We start from the raw sequence: 14,439 nt of genomic DNA on the forward strand, positions 1-14,439 counted from the left end.
CCCACACACACACACACACTTCTAAGTTCTTCACACTAGGCCTTGGGGGAAATCTGTGGGTTTTTGGGTAGGTGCGTTTTTCCCCTCCAAGTTTCCATTTCCCCCTGGCCCTCATAATCTGTAGCCCCACCTCCCGCGATGCCCCTCCCCAGATTAGCATTTCCAGAAGGTAGAGTGACCAGATGTCCTGATATTATTGGGACCATCCTGATATTAGGGGCTTTGTCTTGTAGAAGCATCTTGACCCCCCGTCATACCCCAATTTTTCACACTTGCCATGTGGTCAGTGTGGCTTGAATGGGTCTCCGTTTGGGGGAGAATCTGGAGGGGGTGGGTTGGGGGTTACGGGGATGGGCTGCTCAGGACAGGGGGAGGTCACTTACCCAACACCAGGAGGAGAGCTGGCGAATGCTGAGCCAGTCCCACTGGGGCGAGGAGCTGGATTCTTAGCTCAGCCCCTGGCCCCATCCTCTGCCAACACCACTGAAGAAACAGGGAACTTTGCTACAAATTGAGCCTCTGAAAAGAGGACTGAATGACCCATCCCAGCTGTGGATGTACTCCAGAAACTTGATTTGAATCTTCAGTTTATTCCATCACTGCTACAAGCTTGAGCCAAGAACTTTGCCATTACTGTATGTAATGGACAGTCCTGGACCCTCCCCGCTCCTAGCCACACAATCCCAAGGAATTTCACGGATCGGCTGGTGGGCTGTACTATGTTGGCCTGCATGTGGGTGGTGAGCACCTGCAAGGTTCGGTCCACTACATCATGATCCATCCCCGAATCATCAAATCATCAGTATAGTGATGAATTGTCACTAATTCTTCAGGGGTAAACATCTGGAGGTCACATGCCACCAACCCATGGCACAACGTGGGACTGTGGACATATCCCTGTGGCAATCACGTGAAAGTGTACTGGCACCCGCCCCAGGTGAAGGCAAATTGAGCTTGTGCCTCTTCAGCAGTGGGAATTGAGAGAAAGGCGTTGGCCAGGTCAGGGATCGGTTTTGGGACCAATCTTATTTAATCTTTTTATTACTGACCTTGGCACAAAAAGCGGGAATGTGCTAATAAAGTTTGCAGATGACACAAAGCTGGGAGGTATTGTCAATACAGAGAAGGATGAGAATATCATACAGGAAGATCTGGATGACCTTGTAAACTGGAGTAACAGTAATAGGATAAAATTTAATAGTGAAAAGTGCAAGGTCACACATTTAGGGATTAATAACAAGAATTTTTGTTATAAGCTGGGGACTCATCAGTTGGAAGTAACAGAGGAGGAGAAGGACCTCCGAGTTTTGGTTGATCACAGGATGACTATGAACCGCCATCTGAGCCGCCAATGTGATATGGCCATGAAAAAGCTAATGCGGTCTTGGGATGCATCAGGCGAGGAATTTCCAATAGAGATAAGGAGGTATTAGTACCATTATACAAGGCACTGGTGAGACCGCACCTGGAATACTGTGTTCAGTTCTGGTCTCCCATGTTTAAGAAGGATAAATTCAAACTGGAACAGGTACAGAGAAGGGCTACTAGGATGATCCGAGGAATGGAAACCCTGTCTTATGAAAGGAGACTCAAGGAGCTTGGCTTGTTAAGCCTAACCAAAAGAAGGCTGAGGGGAGATGTGATTGCTCTCTATAAATATATCAGTGGGAAAAATACCAGGGAGGGAGAGGAATTATTTAAGCTCAGTACCAATGTGGACACAAGAACAAATGGATATAAACTGGCCAACAGGAAGTTTAGACTTGAAATTAGACCAAGGTTTCTAACCATCAGAGGAGTGAAGCTCTGGAACAGCCTTCCAAGGGGAGCAGTGGGGGCAAAAGACATATCTGGCTTCAAGACTAAACTTGATAAGTTTATGGAGGGGATGGTACGATGAGACAACCTAATTTTGGCAATTAATTGATCTTTGACTATTAGCGTTAAATAGGCCCAATGGCATCTGATAGGATGTTAGATGGGGTGGGATCTGAGTTACTACAGAGAATTCTTTCCTGGGTGTCTGGCTGGTGAGTCTTGCCCACATGCTCAGGGTTTGGCTGATCGCCATATTTGAGGTCGGGAAGGAATTTTCCTCCAGCGCAGATTGGCAGAGGCCTTGGGGGGATTTCACCTTCCTCTGTAGCATGGGACATGGGTCACCTGCTGGAGGATTCTCTGCGCCTTGAAGTCTTTAACCCATGATTTGAGGATTTCAATAGCTCAGACATAGGTTAGGGGTTTATTACAGGAGTGGGTGGGTGAGATTCTGTGGCCTGTGTTGTGCAGGAGGTCGGACTAGATGATCATAATGGTCCCTTCTGATGAATCTATGAATCTATAACAGCATACCATTCCCCCTCGGTCCACCCGATGGCTTCAATTAAAATCACAACTTCAGGAATGGCAGCCATGACGGGGGGCACCTCCTTGTTCAGGGCCCAGTAGTCTACCGTCATCCACCAAGACCCACTGAGGGAGAAACCCACCACCTGAAAGGTATTGACCTGGAGGTAGGGTAACATAGCCAGGGGGCCAATGTCCTCCCTGGCCGGGCCAGTGGAAGAGTAGGTGTCTTCTCCACCCAACCGTTGTAAATTCTGTGTCAGGGGCTTCCCTGTGGCAAGGACCCACAGCAGCCCTGGGAGCTGCAGTGAATGCATCAGTGGAGCAGGGATTAGCGGGTCCCAGCATGGGGAAGGAGCTGGAAGGAGCAGCCTCCTGGTCCCATGCGACCCCCATGCTATCAGACCTGTGCAAGAGGGACACCTCACCTGTCAGTGACACAGAGACGAGTGGACTCCGCCCAGAGGGGATCCATCGTTCAGACCAGTATAACGAATACCTGCAGGCGTACCTCCCGCCGGTCCCTAGCTGAGCACGAAGCTCCAGCCAGGCTCCCTCCTTGGCGGCTGCAGGAAGCTCATTTGGGTTCTGCTCCTTACTTTGGTTGAAGAATCTGTACCTTACCTTCTCGTTCACCTGTGGGGCCATGCGCAGGAGGGCAACATGCTCCCCTCGGAGATACATGGGCTGTGGGGGATCCAGGACTAAAGTGGGGGGCGGCGGGGGAGTTGGAATAGAAGAAGGGGGTGGAAGAGATGAAAGGGAGGAAACGAGAGAGCTTAGAATGAGAAATACTCCCTCGGTTAACAAGTGATCCCACAGGGCGTGTCTTCAAGGCACGCTGAGTTGGCATCTGCGGGACCTGGCCTGGTGGACTCTGTATCCAAGCCCATGTGTGAGCGTCCGCCCTGCATCGCAAACCTGGGTTTCCAAGGGCTGGGCCCGGATCTCTCTGTCATGCTAACATGTCTGTATTGCACCATGCAGAGCTTGGGCCGTGTCCGCACTGCAAAGCGACAGGGCTGGGACCCAAATCGCTGTGAGACTTGGCCTCTGCCCACGCTCCCAGCAGGGCCCTAGGACCTGGGTCAGGCTAATTTGTGTGTGGACGGAAGGGGAGCTTGGGCTCACAGCTGAATCAGAACCCAGCCTCAGTGTGCAGTAGAGACGCACCCAAAAGGCCCTGCCATCCCCCCCTCATCATGTCCTTGTGTCCCCCAACAGTGCCCCTGTACTCCAACCCACTCTTCAACGCATCTCTGCTGCCTTGTGGCAAATGGTATCATTCACCCCATGAGCACCTCCTACTGGGTGCCCTGTGGCCTAAATCAGAATTGGGGATGGGTGGGAAGGGGTAGTACGGGCGGACAGGGTTAGTAACTGCCAGGGTCTTGGGCACAGAGAGTAGGGAAGGCGATATCCAATGGAGCGTCCATCACTAGGACATAAGGCGGGTGCCCGATCTACCCTGAGTGCCAGGTATGGCAGCAGGCAATAGCCACGTCAGAGTGTTCTTCGGGGCCCTCCCCTCACATTTGGCACTGGCGTGATGGCTACTGGAATATGGTGTACAGCATAGGGTGTCCACCTGTTTGTTTTTTTACTGGAAAATCCAGTCAAAAAGGGGACCTGATGGGGACCAGATCTACTGAATGGACACCCAAAGACCAGTTACTGGAGGTGGGGAGGCACTGAGTCATCACCCGTGTCAGCCCCTACTCAGCCAGGGCCACCTCCTACCTGCAGGAGGTGGCTGCAGCTCCCAGCCCCGCCTCTGCAGGTGAGTCCCTCCCGACCCACGCAGGGAGGGGGGGAGTGGGGAAAAGCAGTGAGCAATGGAGGGAGGGGGAAAGAGGAGTGAACGGGGGTGGGGCCTCAGGGGGAAGAGGCAGGGCAGAAGTAGGGATTCAGGGAAGAGGCAGGCAGGGATGAGGCCGGAGGAGAAAGGGGTGGGGCCTTGGTGGGTGGAGCAGGGGAGATTCCGGTACTCCTGCTGGAGTGTCCAGTTTTTAAACAAAGTTGGCAACCCTAAGGAAGGTAAATTGGGGTCAGCCATGGGATTCGAAATCCTGCCTTACACTGATAGACTCCAGAGGCTCAGTCTATGTAGCTCAACAAAGAGAAAGTTAAGGGGTGGCTTGATCCCCCTCTTTAAGTATCTACATGGGGAACCAATACTTGATATGGGCTCTTCAATCTAGCAGTGGAAGGTCTAACACAATCCAATGGCTGGAAGTTGAAGCTAAACAAATACAGACTGGAAAGAAGGGGTACATTTTCAATGGTGAGAGTAATGAACCATTGGAACAACTTACCAAGGATCGTGGTGGATTCTCCATCAGTGACAATTATCGAATTAGGCGGGATGTTTTCCTAAAAGATCTGCCCTAGGAATTATAGTGGGGCAGGTCTCTGGCCTGTGAGACACAGGACATCAGACTAGATGATCACAATGGTCCCTTCTGGCCTTGGAATCGGAGTTGCTGAGTTCTCAATCACCAAAGGGCTTGCACCCTCTTAAGAACAGCCAGAGTGAGTCAGACCATGGTCCATCTAGCCCAGGAGCCTGTCTCCAACAGTGGCCAATACCAGAGCTGGGCGGGGACAGGGGGGACTTAACAGGGCAATTTGAAGAGAACCACCCATCCACCAATAGCAGCCACACTTGGGGTGAGTGGGGCCACTCAGATTTATCTGTGGGGTTGGGGGCAGATCACAGCCAGGTCTGGAGTCTCCCAGTATTCATGGGATCTCCTTGAAACCATCCCAGGAGAGTTGGCATCGACACAATGCTCACCTGTGACAGAGATGGAGACTGGCTGGCTCTCCCTGGATAGGATCCCCCAGCTGGATGGGCGTATCCAGTATGCACAGATGTAAGAGCCGGAGTCCCCGGCCCCGTGAGGCTCAGGGCATGTGTGTTGCTGCTTCCAGGCAGTACTCTCCTTCCGCTGTCCTTGGAGAACTGGAATCCTGTCGCCGTGTGAGCTCCCGCGGGGACCGAACACGTGAGGTCAACAGTCTCTCCTGGGAGGTACACGGTAAATTGGAGGCTCAGGGAGAAGGATGGGGCTCCAGGTGGTCCTGGAAAAGACAAACAATGTCTATCAATATCGGAAAAGGGGCTTGGAGGGAGAGGAGCTGGGACAGTCTCAGTGATATACCCCAGATCCCCCAGCTCTGCCAGGCTGCAGCCCCTGGCTTAGATGCCAAAGCCGCCCCTGGTGGTGGTGTTAGGCACCTGCAACCCATGCAATGGCAGGGGGCCTCGAGGCAGTGAGTGGGGACCCCTGGCAGGTGACTCAGTCGCCCAGCCCTGGTGACAAAGGAAAAGCCAACGTGAAATGCAAACCCCGCCCAGCGGGGCGACCCCCTGCCCTCCAGCCTGATGGGCGGCAATGCTGCTAGGAGCCCAGGAGCTGAGCTTTGCAGGGGGCCACCATGGGCCAAATGCTGCCACTGCCGGCCCTGCTCCCTGGAGCGATTATCCCGAACGCATTCAGCGACTTGGAAAGTCTCAGCCACTGCAGCAATTACAGTGCGGCTGCGGTGGGTGCAGTACTGCCTCCCACCACCAGGGGTTGCGTGGCTGGGCTGGCGTGGGTCCTGCCCTTTGGATACTGCCATATATGTGTGTGCGTAGGGTTTGCTAGACAGAGGGGAGCGTATGGGGATGGATGGATGGGGGGGGCATGTCTGAGGATAGATGGAGGGGTGTGGATGGGTAGATGGATTGATGAATAGATGTATACATGGATGGATGGAGGGGTGTGCAGGGCAATGAATGGATGAATAGATGCATACATGGATGAAGGAGTCTGTATGGGGATGGATGGGTTGTTGGATTGATGAAGAGATGCATGGATGGATGGGGGTGTATGGGGATGCATGGAGGGGTGTGTCTGTGGATGGATGGATGGATGTGCATATACTGATATTTGCAGTCTTGGTGTAGCCACGTTGGTCCCAGAATATTAGGGAGACAAGGTGGAGGAGGTGATATCTCTTATTGGACCAACGTCTGTTGGTGAAAGAGACAAGCTGTCGAGCTCCACAGAGCTCTTCCTCGGGTCCGCAGAGGGGAACCAGAATGTCTGAGCTACAAACAAGGTGGAACAGATTAAGCATAAGGGGCTCACACATGCTGAAGTAGACCATGAAGTGGGCAGCCGAGGGTTAGCAGGTAATAGCGAGGGTTACAGATTGTGGTAATGAGCCACGAAATCAGTGTCTCTATTCAGTTCCTGGTTTGTCGTGTCCAACAGGTTAGGAATTAAGTTCCGAGGCTCGGCGTTTGAAGGTGCTGGCCAGGTTTCCTTTGAGGATGAGGATAGATAGAGGGGGTATATGGGGAGTATGGGGATGGATGGATAGATGTGGATTTCATTACTTTCCTTCAAGCTGTGTGCAAAGGGTGTCAGTTTTGATGAATGTGCATTTTTGGGTGGGAAAAACTTCTGTCAATAAATTCCCAGCCAGCTCTAACTTCTTCTGGCCTTAGTCCCATCTACATGGGGTCGACTGTTTCAGTCCTTCTCTATTCCAGGCTGCCATGTAGCAGTTCCTCAGAAACTCCGCAGCTAATCAAATCCTTTCATATAACATCCTTCCACCCCTTCTTTAACCTTCTACTTCTAAACATAACACCCTGTTTCCTATATATTCTTTTTTTCACACACCCAAACCATCCAAGCTGGGAGTCCCTCAGCTTTTTGATAACCTGTACCACCTACATGCTTCCCCTGGTTCATTCGTTCTGAGCATGGCCCATCCTTGCAACGCCAAGCATCCATCTTAACATTTTCATTTCCACGGCATTCAAGATCTGCCCGGTCTTTTCCTCAACCCCCAACATTTGGAGCCGTGCAAATGTAGAGGCCCAATTACCATCTTGTGATCCTACTGTTCAATTTGAGAGGCATTCTCCTATCTCAGATCGCTCCCCTTACTTCTCTATTTCCGGCTCTGCTTATAAGTTCATCGTTGAGTTTCCCACTATCCTGCCATCCCTAACTGCATTACAGAAATACAAATAATAATAATTATAATAGTACAGTAGTAGCATATTTTAAAATGGCCCAGGCATCAGTAAAATTAGAAAATGAAGTAGCAACAGAAGCCCTAGGAATTTAGTAGGTGACTACCAGAGCTGGTGGAAAAAAGGTCCTCAAAACCTTTTATTAATCAAAAATGGCTTTTTGACCAAATTCAACATTTTCACCGGGGAAAAAAAATTCATTATGGCCAAAATGTTCTCGACGTTTTTGTTCAGCGAAACCAAATCTTGAAATTGTTCGGCAAAAAGTAATTCAGCAAAGTAACTGAAGGGTTTTTTGTTTGGTTTGTTTTTTTTGGAAACCAGCCATTTGAACTGAAAACATTTTGACAAGAGTGTGATCAGATTTTCCTAGAAAAAGTGAAACCTTGTTGCAGGAATGTTTTGCGGTGGAAAAATGAAATTGTTTCAAAATTTCACACCAAATATAATCAGCATTTTCCAAACAGCTCTCTCAATGCCCTCCGGAGAAATATCACAGGGATGCGATGGTTGAATGTACTTCATCACCTGGCAAATGGATTAAGAAGGGAGAACTCAGATATGACTGGTTTCAGAGTAACAGCCGTGTTAGTCTGTATTCGCAAAAAGAAAAGGAGGACTTGTGGCACCTTAGAGACTAACCAATTTATTAGAGCATAAGCTTTCGTGAGCTACAGCTCACTTCCTCAGATGCATATCGTGGAAACTGCCTACTAACCAATTTATTAGAGCATAAGCTTTCGTGAGCTACAGCTCACTTCCTCAGATGCATATCGTGACTGCGTCTTCCTCACGGATATGTCTATCTCGTAGCTACAGCAGTAGGAGCCAGCAATGTCTGGATCGGCCGTATGGAGCTGGAGACGGGCCCCCTGCGAGGAGGGGTGGATACCCACAGCACAATGTGCCCATTCTTGAGCATTTGGAAGGTTGTAGACATGTAGCTACCGGGCAGTGAGCACGCAATGGTGACAGAGTCATTCCAGGGACCACCTGCAGTCGCAGAGATGGACAGGGCTGCTGGACGATCTGAGAGTAGAAATGAAAGGAGAGCAGGAGGAATGTACACGAGTGAAGGTAGAAATAGCAGAGCCCATGACAGGTCTTGGGAGGGTCGAGTGTTTAGAGCAATGGGCGGAGTTAGGCTGAGAAGCAGATGGAGCAGAGACAATGGGACTATCCACGAAGGGCAGGAGATCCTGGGGGTGGAAATGAGCAGGCTGTTGACCCTCCCCACACATGAGGGGCTAGGCTGGGGTCTCTCACATGATGGGGATGCAGCAGGGAAATCCCTATTAGGCAGCAGGAGAAAGGGGACTCACCCATCACTAGTACCTGGACAGGCTGGCTGCGTACAGAGCAGATGTGCCGCCCATGTCTCACTGCCCAGTACTCACAGCTGTACGCCCCAGCCTTCCCCATCTCAGCTGTCAGGACCAGCCAGGGCCCCCCAGACAGGCCGGTGGTTTCCATGTGGACCTGCTCCCCCCGCTGATTGTAGAACTGGTAGCTGGTCACTGCCTCCCCACCAGGGGCTGAGCATCTGAGGGTGAGACGCTCCCCCAGGAAATACACAGGGTCCTGGGGATCCACAACGACCCTGGCGGGTGGCAGGAGGGCTGAGGAAGGGAAAGGAGAGGCAGGAGAAGTTATGCTCTCCAATTTCTGCCTCCCTTGGCTAGAGCCGGCAGCCCCTCACAGCTCCCCATTCCTCCCACACAGCAAGATGCCTGATGCCACATGTCTATGCCCCAGAGCCCTGTCTGCATCCCCCTGACCTCACAACCACCCTGCACTCCACAGGGCTAGGGGCAGGAACCACTGTCACCTCTAGGGGGTGCTGGTTCCCACCTGGCTGTGCTGTGAATGACAGGTTCTGCAGGGACCGGTGCAGGGACTGGGTTGCCTCTGTTTGGAGGATGAGACTGGACAGAGAAGGGAAGTGGGGGCAGGGAGATGGTAGCTAGGGAGAGAGACGACCGGGGGCCAGGGAAAAGGTCAAGAGTGTCTGGTTTTGGAGTGCTTCGTTTGCAGCTACTTATAGGGGCCTGGTTTTAAGGGGATGGTGGTTCAGCCCTATCTGGAAATCCAGCCCTGCTAAGGCCTACAGGGGACCCCAGCAAATTCAGTCCCCCACAAATCAACAGTCACTTTGGGAAGTCTTGCCCGGGGGCCCCTGCGGGTCCTGAATCTGGGAGCTGAGTGGAGGATAAACAGAGTGAGACACACTCAGAGGTGGGGGTGGGGGATCCCCACACATAATGCCTGTCACCCCATAGTGATAAGCTAGATACACAAGGGCATACTGGAACCAGGGTCCCCTGTCTACTCCTATTTCCCGTGCCCCTTAGCCAGCCAGTCCCTCTGGGGTGGGAACGGAGCCAGTGATCCCTAGAGAGGAAAGGCCATTTGCCCCCTTGAGCCAACCAGCCACTCTCCCCACCCTGGGGCTGGACTGGAACTTGAAGTCTGCCCAGTGGAACCCACCTGGACGGACAACTGGGGCATGTGTGTGGATCAGGTCCCTCCTTACCTGCAGGTGACACCAGCCGGGGAAGGATCTGGAAAGAAGCTGAAGGAGAGAAGAGGAGAGACAGGGAGTGAGAGCTCCGGGGACGGCACAGGAGGGCAGAGGACTGGAGAACAGTCCTATGTATTTTAGGGAGATGTGGGCCCAGGTGGACGTGGCTCATCATCTATTTCCCTAGGGGAGAGCAACAGGCAGTAGGTGGAAGGAAATGACTGTCGGGGAAAGACCAGGAGCTTGATACTTGAGTAAAGCCCTAGGAAAGCAGCCACCTGGTGATTGTGAGTGTATTTGCAGAAACCCGAGGCTCAGGGTTATTGCTCCCTGCACAGAAAGTCCCCGTGAGGAGACACACACACACACACACCACGGCTGGGAAATGCCAGACATCCCCCAGACTGTTGCTGAATTGAGGCTGGAGATGGAGTCTGGGGGATGAGAGGTCCCAAGGACCTGGAAGTGGAAGGAGAAGGTGAGATGCATGCAGGGAACAGGGGAAGGACACAGAGGCTGAAGGAGGAGTGCAAGGTCACTTACCCAGGAGATGGAGGAGCTCCATGCTGGGTGTAATAGGATGCTGCTGCCGGGTGAATCTGCTCCTTCAATGGGCTACCTAAATAGCAACCGAGCTCTTATGAATATCTGGCCATCTCATCCGACCCGCCACTTCCCCACAGTTGGTACATCTGAGAGAGCAGGGACAGGTGTCGACAATGCAGCCTCAAAACCTGTTGCTAGCAGGGGAACCCTGGTGTCCAGGATGGAGAAACCTGAAAGATTAACGTGGGTGAGAGAATGAAAGAGTGAGAGGGAAAGGGGGACTGAGACAGAGGCAAATGGAAGAATGAAGAGACAGGTTTCTTTGCAAATCGAAGAAGTGAAAGAACAGGAGTGAACAGATGAGTGACACGGAGCAAGAGTGAGAAAAGGAAAGGGTGAATGAGACTGACCAAAGGATGAGTGAAGATGGGGAAGAAAAGACAGTGCCTGAAGAAGAGGAGAGATGCAGATGCAGAGGGTGAAAGAGAAAGACAGAGCAGGAGGAGTGCAGAAGGAGGATGATAACCAAGGAGGATAGAAACAGAAAGAAGAGTTGAACGAGAGACAGGCAGAGGGAGGAGTGGAGAGGCCGACCGTGAGAGAAGGAGACACAGAGAGAGGGGAATGAAAGTCAATGAGGAAGAGACAGAAGGAGGACGGGGGAGGATGAAGAGGAGTGAGGCAAGGGAAGGGGGAGATTGAAGGAAGGAGTGAATGAGGCAGACACGGAAGGAGGGGTTGCCAGGGGAGTTGCTCACCCAGTGCAGGGAGGCAGATGTTTAAACTCCGTGCTGCAGGGGCCAGGCAGAGCCCGGAAGGTGCATCCCCAGCCCGTCTCCTTCGAGCTGCCTGCTCCCCTCTGATCACAGCCAGAGGAAGTGCTGTCTAAGGGACGCATCCTCCTCCCTGCCCCACTGCCGAGGCATCCTGTCCTGTGAGCTCACCATGGCCAGGCCTGGGGGTTCCCAGCATACTTTGCACTCCCAGCCGCTCTGCAGGGCCTGAGCTGACAATGGCAGACCAGACCAGTGAAGGAGCCCTGAAGATACAGGGTAACCAGGTAACAGCTCCTCATTCCATCCCTTACCTTGGCCGGGTACCAGGACACAAGCGCTGCACAAGGGGTGCTGCCCAGTAGTCAACGCGTGCTCCTTGCTCTGCAGGCCTATGGGGCCCGCACTGGGGTATGATCATCAGCACTGACTGGGAGGGGAGAGTGACCCTGACTGAACTCCCACCGTGATTCCTGCAGCACAGCGCCCCATAGCATTGCACAGGGGCATGGGGGTCAGCACTGACTGGGAGGGCAGAACACCCCCTGCTTAGCCCCCAACACGGTCCCTGCAGCACAGCGTCCCCTGGCATCACACCAGGGTCCCAGGGTCAGCCCCAACTCAGAACACGTAGCTGCAGAGAGACAGAATTAGACTTGGACTTCTCCCCACAGCCCTGCGGTCACGGCTCTCAGACGAATGCAGCGTGGGCAGGGCTGGCGGACGTGTCTCAGATCAGACAGCAGCTGGGTTGTACGGTCCATCGTGCTGGGGGCGTTTCATCCCCACACAGCCCAATGGGGAAGTGTGTCACGGAGTCCCCAGGCGATGCTCTGGAACTGCTCCCCATGAAGCCAGTCAGGACTCTGGGGTAGTCGCCTTTCTGTGAGCAGCCTGTCTTCAGGACACACAGCTCACCCAGCTTCCACCTTCCTGGGTCTGACCTCGGAGTATTCAGCATCCTCTGCCCCTCCGTGTGCTTCCCCCCAGCGAGTCCGCTCAGGCAGGGCTCCTGGGGAAGCCAGAGGGTCCTGCACCCCAACTTCGCAGTCAGACGTGACTCTCAGCCAGCCAGTAAAACAGAAGGTTTATTAGACGACAGGAACATGGTCTAAAACAGAGCTTGCAGGTGCAGAGAACGGGACCCCTCAGCTGGGTCCATTCTGGGGGGCAGTGAGCCAGACAACCACGTCTGCCCTTCACTCCATGTCCCAGCCAGCCCCAAACTGAAACTCCCTCAGGCCCCTCCTCCTCTGGGCTTTGTTCCTTTCCCGGGCCAGGTGGTCACCTGATTCCTTTGTTCTCCAACCCTTTAGCTCTCACCTCGCAGGGGGGAAGGGCCCAGGCCATCAGTTGCCAGAAAACAGGGTGTCGGCCATTCTCTGTGTCCAGACTCCTGCACACACCGGCCCTCTAGGGCTCTGCAATGATCATACACCCTTACCCCACCCCCTAGATACTTAAGAACTGCATAGGGGAAACTGAGGCACCCCCACAATATTCGGAGGAAACATTAAGAACAGGCCCACTTCGTCACATCTCTCCCCCCTTCGAGATCGAACTGAGCGGGGTCACTTTACCCGGTGACCTGGGGAAGTTCGAAGCCACCAATGTTCCCATGGATGCCCCAGCATCTCTCCCATTCCTTGGTAGGAGTTACACCAGGCCCTTCCAGTTTCACGCCCTCCCTTAGGTCGGGGGTGGTCGATAGCACTAGCAGGCTGCATGTGGGAAGGTTTCTGCAGCCCATGCCCTTTGGCCACCCCAAAACCCCAGGGGGTCAAACTGGGATTGGGTTTTCTCCGAGTGCTCCAGTCTGGAGGGCTGCAATTCGGGCTCTCTTGGTTAAGGGCCCCCATCTTGACCTGGGCCACATACTGTTCACTTACAGAACTAGCATGGAGACATCCCTTTCTCCACAGCCTTGTCTCCCCAACAAGCTGGCCAAACACAGCCACTTGGTTATAGGACGGTGTACCTTTCTTAACAGCTTTCACTCCATCTGAGACCTTCTCAAAGCTCTCCACACTGGATCTTTCAACAGGACAGTCAGTGGATCCATTCACAACAGAAAATTTCTGGCTGTTAGGAACTGAAACTTTCTTGATTAAATCATTTTCACACCCTTCAGTTGCAGTAAACTGCTTGCAAAGACTCCATGAGGATTCCTTTCCCCAAGGGCTTTTCTATGCAACAATTCACCCCTCCCAGAAATTCTGCTCTTACCCTCTTTACCTAGGGCTTGCTCTAGGGGAACACTTTCCTGAGCAGCAACAGACTCTTTCTGGGTCTCCCTTACATCCAGAATCACCTCTGGCCCATCCGGTGGATTCCTACATAATCCCCTTTGAGGCAAACTTACAGACTTCCTAGATAAAAGGTTAGAAGCATTCTCCTTCCCTTTGCCACACACAAGTTCAGGAATCTTTTCCTTCTTGCGACAGGTTTCCACACCCTCAGTAGGTAACACAATCACACACCTTCATGCTCTCCTTGTGCCCTGGCTAGGATCTCACCCTGATTAGACAGAGTTGCTACACCCTTTCCAACAACACACTAGCAACAGGCAAAATACAAGCACCAGAATTGTCTGGTCTCTGGGATTTTACATAGACCCTAACTGGATGCGACCTAGTTACAGGGCCATTCTCCCGAGCAGACAGAAACTTAGGACCCTTCCCTTCCTGGGCTTTAGCTGAATCCAGAACCAGCTCTGAGACAACTGCACGACCCTCAACCATCACAGGCTGAAAGGCCCCTTCTGTCTGCTCCACAGACAAAGAAGAGCCGGACACACTTTCTCCTTTACCAGACACACAGGTTGGGATCTCATTCCCTTTGTCCCAGCACACAAGGCTGGTCACAGACAACTGCTTGGAGATCAGGGTAGCTCCCTCCATAGGCAAGTCAATACCCCTGACAGACACAGGCACGTTTCCTTCACTGTCACACTTCTCCACACAGCTAACAGGTAAGGTCCAGGGACTCTCATCTTCCACTCTCCTCGCCTTCCCACCCTGCTGACTGGACACAGCCATCAGATCACAAGGCTGCCTAGGCTCATCCAAACTTTCCTTACCAAGCACCTTGCCACTCCCCACAGATCCCCTGCCCTGCCTGTGTCTCCCCCCACTCAGCTGGGGTCTCAGCTCCCACTGTGCTCAGCACTGCCCTTGCTGTCCCAGTGGGGCAGGCCACTGCTTTCCTCAATGCAT

At 52.9% G+C, this 14,439-nt stretch overlaps 1 long non-coding RNA gene across 1 annotated transcript; it reads right to left on the minus strand.

Annotated features, from left to right (window-relative positions):
* Positions 1-8,040: 8,040 nt before the first annotated feature.
* On the minus strand, positions 8,041-11,277 carry LOC144929197 (uncharacterized). Its single transcript, XR_013634515.1, has 4 exons — positions 11,210-11,277; positions 10,449-10,681; positions 9,918-9,956; positions 8,041-8,413 (listed from the first exon to the last, which is right to left on the minus strand). It is a non-coding gene; the product is annotated as an uncharacterized LOC144929197 (long non-coding RNA).
* Positions 11,278-14,439: the final 3,162 nt, after the last annotated feature.

The sequence above is a fragment of the Lepidochelys kempii genome, chromosome 13 (genome assembly GCF_965140285.1).
Source record: "Lepidochelys kempii isolate rLepKem1 chromosome 13, rLepKem1.hap1, whole genome shotgun sequence".
NCBI classification, from domain to species: Eukaryota; Metazoa; Chordata; order Testudines; family Cheloniidae; genus Lepidochelys; species Lepidochelys kempii.